This window comes from Macaca fascicularis, chromosome 1, assembly GCF_037993035.2.
Source record: "Macaca fascicularis isolate 582-1 chromosome 1, T2T-MFA8v1.1".
NCBI lineage: Eukaryota > Metazoa > Chordata > Mammalia > Primates > Cercopithecidae > Macaca > Macaca fascicularis.
Genome location: NC_088375.1, coordinates 25,264,258 through 25,272,786, shown reverse-complemented (window position 1 = coordinate 25,272,786; position 8,529 = coordinate 25,264,258). Strand labels below are relative to the sequence as shown.

The window sequence follows — 8,529 nt, the reverse complement described above, 5'->3', positions numbered from 1 at the left end:
GAAGAGTAAAAAGTGAAGCATCCTCCTGTTGAAGCGCCTCCTTCCCCCAATCCTACCTCAAGTGCTGCTTTGGTTAACATTTTGAGTGTTTCTTTCCAAACAAGATTTGTCTCCTACTCCAAATTGTTACCTAATCTATCAGGACTCCATGCTTCTCCTGACTTATATTTTGCTTTGTTTCATATTAGTGTGGCATTTTAAGTCATTCATTGCAAGAAGGGATGCAATGGGGGTCCAAGATTACAAATGTTAAAAAGTGAAAGGGGCTTGAGATATCACAAAGCATCCTCACAAATGATTCCTTTGTTTATGTTGGAATGTAAGTATGACTACACTTGCTTTTTTCCCACATGACTTAAGGAATTTTCTTCATGTTGTAATGTTTGATGGATGCAAAGCAAATGTGTAACTTACATGTTTAGGAAGCATAATAACATAACGAAACCTGTGCATCCACCGCCAAATTTATAAACCAATTTATGATAGGTGCCATCTAAACTACTTGCATGTTTCTCCTTTCAGCCCTCCACCTCCCCACGAGAGGTCGTACTACCCTAACTTTTACATTTTAATTAATTTGGCTTAAAAAAAAATAGTTTTACTACAGATGTATATGTGTACAAACTATATATCAATCTTACTTCTTTTTTGAGCTTCAAAAAAGGGATTATATGGTGAATCGCCTTCTGCAACTTGACTTTCTTTTTCCCACTACGTTATACTTCCCAGATGCATTCATTTCGATACAGGTAGCTGGTGAAAACATTTTTTTTTTCTTTCCTTTTCTTTTTCTTTTTTTGAGACAGGTCTTGCTCTGTCACCCAGGTTGGAGCACAGTGGTGTGATCATAACTTACTGCAGCCTCAAATTCCTGGACTCAAGCGATCCTCCCACCTCAGCCTCCTGAGTTGCTGAGACTACAGGCACATGAAACTGTGCCCAGATAAAGATAGAGTTTTTCATTGTTGTATGATATTCCACTGGGTAAATATTTCACAAGTTATTTATCTATTCTCCTGTTGATGGAATTTGGGTAGCTTCTGTTCTGTTTTGTTTGGGTCATATAAAAAGTGCTGCCCTAAGCATGTTTCTTGGTGGGCGTACATGAGCAACAGTTTCTCTAGGATATTATGTCCATGATGAAAGGAGAGGTGGGTGGTAGGATATGTGTCTAACTATAGAAGATAATTACAAATTATTTTTCTTTTTTTTCTTTTCTTTTTGTTTTTCTTAAGACAGAGTCTCACACTGTCGCCCGGGCTGGAGTGCAGTGACACAATCTTGGCTCACTGCAACCTCCACCTCCCAGGTTGAAGCGATTCTCCTGCCTCAACCTCCTGAGTAGCTGGGATTACAGGTGCCCGCCACCACGCCCAGCTAATTTTTTTTGTATTTTTAGTAGAGACAGGGCTTCAGCCTGTTGGCCAGGCTGATCTTGAGCTCCTGACCTCAAGTGATCCGCCCGCCTCGGCCTCCCAAAGTGCTGGGATTATAGGCGTGAGCCACTGCGCCCAGCCCGACAAATTGTTTTTCATAGTGGCTAAACCAATTTACATTCCCACAGTCATGTATAATACGTTATTGACATTTGGTTTAGTCAGACTTTGTTATTTCTGTCCATCTACTGGATATAAACAGTGCTTTCATTTGTATAATTCATAGTGTGGCTTGGGATCTTTTCACAGTGACCTTATCCTAAACTTTAAGGTGATACCAGGACTTTGTTTTATTTTTATTTTTTTAAGTATATATACAGACAGGCCTACAAACTTACTGCTTCCTGAATCCACTCACAGTACAGCCATGGCAGCCAGTGGTCTTGGCATGCTGGCCTCAGACACAAAGGTCCCAGAAGTGGCACAGCCCTCTATGGGTCTCCATGTCTTCAAAGAGCTTGTTGTCCGGACCAGAACCTAGCCATAGTTTCCATCCTTTACATCCTTCTGTCTGTTCAGGAACTAGTGTGAGATCTTGTACTGGCGTGGATTCTGCATAAGGGTGATCCTCAGGGAGTTCCACTTCATCCTCAGTGAATTCTCCTGCCCTCTTGGGGAGGTCGATGTCTGCTTTTTCAACTCCACACGAGCATAACTTCGGCGCATACCCTTTATGGCAGTGATGGCAAAGGCTATTTTCTGCCACATGTTGATGTTGGTGTTGAGTATTCACAAAACATGCTGGAACTTCTCAGGGATCACTAAAGACACAGTGGCAGCATGAGTGGCGATGCGCAGGCCTCCTGTGGAAGAGCTATGTCAGCGCTTTGGATGACCAAACATCAAGATTAAGTCTGCACAGCTCCGACTGATAACCTGTCCTATCCATAGGCTCAAAGGCTAAGGAAAAAATATTTTTAAATAAAGGACACAACCTTTTTTTTTTGAGATGAAGACTCACTCTGTTGCCCAGGGTGGAGTGCAGTGGCGCAATCTCGGCTCACTGCAACCTCTGCCTCCCAGGTTCAAGCAATTCTCCTACCTCAGCCTCCTGAGTGGCTGGGATTACAGGCGCCCGCCACCACACCCGACTAATTTTTGTAGTTTTAGTAGAGGCGGGGTTTCAGCATGTTGGCCAGGCTGGTCTTGAATTCCTGACCTCAGGTGATCTGCCTATCTCGGCCTCCCAAAGTGCTGGGATTACAGGCGTGCGCCACCACGCCCGGACAAGGGCACATTCTTACGTTGATTCTGACAGACTTCCCCACAAGGTGTTTCACATATAAGTCATGAACTGGGGCTGGGTTCCAAATCCACATGCTTCTGGTAGGGAATATTGATCCAAAAAACCAGATCTGTCAAGTATGAAAAGCAACCTGGAGTTTATAAGCTGTTTATTATATAAACTGACCTATTATTTATGGGAATAGAGAATTGTCCTCCTAACTATGAATCAGGTTTATATTTAGGATAGGCTTAAGATAAATCTGATTATAGAAAACCTTTAGCTTTATATTAGTCCATTTTCACGATGCTGATAAAAACATACCCAAGACTGGGCTGGGCACAGTGACTCATGCCTGTAATCCCAGTACTTTGGGAGGCTGAGGCAGGCAGATCATGAGGTCAGGAGATCGAGACCATCCTGGCTAACACGGTGAAACCCCGTCTCTACTAAAACTACAAAAAATTAACTGGGCGTGATGGTGGGCGCCTGTAGCCCCAGCTACTCGGGATACTGAGGCAGGAGAATGGCGTGAACCCGGGAGGCGAAGCTTGCAGTGAGCTGAGATTGCGCCACTGCACTCCAGCCTGGGTGACAGAGCGAGACTCCATCTCAAAACAAACAAACAAACAAACAAAAAATACCCGAGACTGGGCAACTTACAAAACAAAAGAGGTTTAATGTACTTACAGTTCCACATGGCTGCGGAGGCCTCATAATCATGGTGGAAGGCAAGGAGGAGCAAGTTACATCTTACATGGATGGTAGCAGACAAAGAGAGAGCTTGTGCAGGGAATCTCCACATTTTTAAAATCATCAGATCTTGTGAGACTCATTCACTATCATGAGAACAGTGCAGGAAAGACCCACCCCCATAATTCAATCACCTCCCAGCAGGTTCTTCCCAAGCCATGAGGGAATTGTGGGAGCTAAAATTCAAGATGAGATTTGGGTGGGGATACAGCCGAACAGTATCAAGCCTGTTATTTGAGGGTTCTGATCTCCTGTACCCGATCACAGAGAGACCTGGGATCAGCAAAGATCAGAGTGGTTTCTCCTGGATCACACGGCCAAACAATCTTTCTGCATGAGATACTGACCACACCTTTTGGGAGCAAATGCACCCGAAACTACATTGCTTGATTCCATGTCGTCAGCTTGGTTGGTGGTGGGGAGCTCACGAGCCTGGTTCAGTAAGCAGGCTTAGTTGTTGGAGAGGAAATATTTTGACTAAGATAGTTTTCTTCTGTTAGTCTGCCTCACGAACAGTCCCCAGGAACTTACGGCTTGGTGGTCCTGTAGAGAAGGGGGGTGTACATTAGAACTCCTTGAGGAGTGGAGGCACAAGCAGTTCTTCTTTGTTTGTGGCCAATCTGTGGCCAGTATTTCTTTGTTTGTCTCCCAGCATCCTCTCCCTTGGTGGAGCAACGTTCCCTGACTTCCCCACCCTCTCCTAGTCATGTTGTTGGGGTGCAACACATGACTCAGCCTTGGGCAGTCAGCATAGTTCATTCCCCGGCTTAGGAGTGGGCTCCTCACCTGAGTTGGTCTGATGAGAAGAAACCCAAGACTCCTCTGCAGAACTCCCAGAAGAGAGGCTTTCCTTGTACTGCCTTGGAGGCCATTAGGTTATGATGGTTTGCCCCTGCCTAGAGCCTAAGAATGCTGAAAACCCAGGGAGCAGCAGAGCAAAGAGATAGAAAGAACCCAGAAGACATCACTCGAGCTCTGAGCCCAGCCACATCTGAACGTAAAGCTCCTCTTGGGATTTTTTTTTAACGCTATACTTTTTAATTTTTATTTTTAATTATCTATATTATTTGTACATATTTTGGGATACATAAGATATTTTGATACAGGCATACAATGTGTAAGGATCAAATCAGGGTAACTGGATATCCATCATGTCAAACATTTTTCTTTTCTTTGTGTTGGGAACATTACAATTCTTCTCTTCTAGCTGTTTTGAAATACACAATAAGTTGTTAACTATAGGCCAGGTGTGGTGGCTCATGCCTGTAAAATCCTAGCCCTTTGGGAGGCTGAGAAGGGCAGATCACCTGAGGTCAGGAGTTTGAGACCAGCCTGGCCAACATGGTGAAACCCCATTTCTACTAAAAATACAAAAATTAGTAGTCCCAGCTACTTGGGAGGCTGAGGTGGGAGAATCAGTTGAACCCATGAGGCAGAGGTTGCAGTGAGCCGAGATCACGCCACCGCACTCCAGCCTGGGTGACAGAGCAAGACTCTGTCTCAAAAAAAAAAAAAAAAAAAAAAAAAATTAACTGTAACTTCCCATTACACTATAAAATACTAGAACTTATTCCTTCTATCTAACTGTATCTCTGCACCCATTAACCAACTTCTCTTGATCTTCCTCCCGCTTCCTTTCCCAGTTTCTGGTAGCCACCATTCTACTTTCTATGTCCATGAGGTCCACTCTTTTAGTTCCCACATATGCATGAGAACATGTGATGTTTGTCTTTCTGTGCCTGACTTATTTTACTTAACATAATGACCTCCGGTTCCATCCATGTTGCTGTAAATGACAGGATTTCATTATTTTCCATGGCCAAATAGTATTCTACCGTGTATATATGCCATATTTGCTTTATCCATTCTCCTGCTGATTGACAATTAGGCTGATTCTGCATCTTTGATATTATGAATAGTGCTCCAATAAACATGGGAGTGCAGATGTCTCTTTGATATATTAATTTCCCTTCTTTTGAAGATATACCCAGCAGTGGGATTGCTAGATCATACGGTAATTCTATTTTAAGCTTTTTAAGGAACCTCCATATTGTTTCCTATAATAGATGTACTAATTTACATTCCCACCAACAGTGTGTGTTCCCCTTTCTCCATATTCTCAGCAGCAGTTTTTTTGTCTTTTTGATAATAGCTATTCTAACTGGGGTCACATGACATCTCATTGTGGTTTTGATTTGCATTTTCCTGATGATTAGTGATGCTGAGCATTTCTCAAATACCCACTGGCCATTTGTATGTCATCTTCTAAGAAATGTCTTCAATCACATAAATAGTATCTTCCTTTTGTTTACTTATTTATTTTTTGCCATGGTCAGTTTGAGTGTGATTTTGCTGACACTTGATTCAGAAAATGTCCCCATAGGTAACCACCTAAAAGAGGTGTGAAACAAATTCAGGAAAAGAGAGGCCATCTTCCTTTTCTACCACAGCATTTAGGGGCTCCAGTGGCACAGAAGGTGGCAGAAGCCCCCAGCCAGGAATTGTGGGGTCTGCCACAGTGGCCCCTGCAGATGCATGTGAAGAGGCCAGCAGAAGTAGTGATACCTTGCAAGGGCAGTGGTGTCTGGAGCAGATCCCCAGCAGAGGAGGCTCTAGCAGGAGGATGTGAGAACGTGGTCTACGTGATGCGTACCCCAGTCTCCTCGTCCCAGGGCTGTGGCTGCCAGTGTGCTTGCTGCTGTGGTCGTCATCATCTTCTCATAGTGCCAGCAGCCTCAGCCTCCCCCTGGAGAGGGCCTGCTTCTACTTGGCTTCTATAACGCTTGTGGGGACAGCACAGGTGCCCTGATTTTTCCTTACTAGATCCACAGCTGCTGTGGCTCCTCCCACACTTCTGGGCTCAGGTGAAGGCCGTATTGGAGGACATGGGATTTGGCCTCCCTATCAACTGCATAGAGCAGCCACATAACTCAACCAGAAGAGGGGGGAATCAATGCCCTGTGTAGTGAATCTTAACAATGACAGAAGGTGAAAGACCTAGCAGATGTAGCCCTCTCCTTTTTCACCAAGAGGGACATTTCCAAGGCATGGTGTGTCTACAGGGCCTGTCTAGACAACATTCCACACAACTAGGCAGCCTCTCTCTTTCCTTGGAAGCTGTGGGCTGCTAATCCAAGTGCCACTTTGCATTCTCTTTCCTTCCTTCCCTGCCTTGCCCCTGCCCTGGGATTTACAATGAGCTGTAGCATGTGAAGCTTGCCTCTGCTCTGTTTTTCTAGAAAACATGGGCCAAAGGAGTAACTGATAGTATTTGTCGTGAACACATGTGAGCTCCTCCCTAAAGGCAGCATTGCTAGATTTAACAAATAAAAACACAAGGCCAGGTGCGGTGGCTCACGCCTGTAATCCCACCACTTTGGGAGGTTGAGGTGGGCGGATCACCTGAGGTCAGGAGTTCGAGACCAGCCTGGCTCACGTGGTGAAATCCCATTCCTACTGAAAATACAAAAAAATTAGCTGGGCATGGTGGCGCACACCTGTAGTCCCAGCTACTTGTGAGGGTGAGGAAAGGAAATCGCTTGAACCCAGGAGGCAGAGGTTTCAGTGAGTCGAGATCCACCACTGCACTCCAGCCTGGGCAACAGAGAAACACTCCATCTAAAAAAAAAAAAAAAAAAACCAGGACACTCAGTTAATATTGAATTCCAGATGAAAATCAAAAAAATGTTTAATATACATATGTCCCAAATATTGCATGGGATGTAGTCATGCTAAGAGGAATTATTTGTTATTTACCTGAAATTCAAATTTAACTATGTGTCCTGTATTTTATCTGGCAACCTTATCTGATGACTCCCAGAAATACCTGGGGGAAAAGGAGGACCTAGGTATTTGATGATGTCATTAAGGCACTGCACGATCTCTGGACTATATTTCTTCAGACTTCTTATAGTGTAAGAAAATGAAACCCCAATTAATTAGGGCTACAAATGTCAGGTTTTATTTCACTCGCAAAAAATTGATTAACCTCTCTAATTCATCTTTGTTTCTTTCTTTAGAACTTAGCACAGTGTTTAAGCCCAGAGTAAGTGCTAAATAAATGACTGTTAAATCATTTATATTTAGAGGAAATAAATTTCTTTCAATGCATAGACTAGGCATCATATACTTATAGTTTAAAACAAGGGAGACTGGGCACGGTGGCCCACGCCACTAATCCCAACACTTTGGGAGGCCGAGGCAGGAGACTGCTTGAGCCCAGGAGTTCATGATCCACCTGGGCAACATAGTGAGACCCTATCTCTTTAAAACAAACAAACAAGGGCTAAGTAATTTTGTCAAGTTTTTATTAAGGAAAAATTTAAACATATAAAATAACATAATAAGCCCTGAAGTCCCATGTACATACCACCCAGCTTAACAATTGAGGATAAATAATTTAATGCTTTATGACTATGTATTACATAAAATGATACTTTATATCCATCACTGATAACTTTCTTTTTTTTTTGAGATGGAGTCTCACTCTGTTGCCCAGCCTGGAGTGCAGTGGCACAATCTCGGCTCACTGCAACCTCTGCCTCGTGGGTTCAAGCAATTCTTCTGCCTCAGCCTCTCAAGTAGCTGAGACTACAGGAGCATGCCGCCACGCCCAGCTACTTTTTTTTATTTTAGTAGAGACGGGGTTTCACCGTGTTGCCCAGGCTGGTTGCGAACTCCTGAGCTCAGGCAATCCACCTGCCTTGGCCTCCCAAAGTGCTGGGATGACAGGTGTGAGCCATCGCGCCTGGACCATCACTGATAACTTTCTTTTGTGGGGGTGATCACTGTTCAATCGCCATTCCATCTCATGCATCCTGAGATAATAACAAATATGTAATTGGTTTTTTGCCAAATTAAATATCACCATTTAGACTCCTTCAGCAGATACAAAGAGAAAGATTTTCAGAATTTTATAGAGTCAAAACCAGAAAGCCATAGCAGAAACAGCAATACCGGAAGTCGAAAGCTCTGTTTGGGTCAAACTGTGTCTAAATTTCTCATCCATAACAAGTGGGGTCTGAAACGGAATCTCCTCTAAGGGTTTTCAACTCCAACAATACATGAGTTTTGAAAGAATCCTAAATGTTTACTAGGCAAATGGCATTTGAACCA

The 8,529-nt window shown here is 43.6% G+C and overlaps 1 pseudogene; it reads right to left on the bottom strand.

Annotated features, from left to right (window-relative positions):
* Positions 1-1,770: 1,770 nt before the first annotated feature.
* LOC123572958 (small ribosomal subunit protein uS13-like) lies at positions 1,771-6,125 on the bottom strand (annotated as a pseudogene).
* Between the last annotated feature and the right edge of the window lie 2,404 nt (positions 6,126-8,529).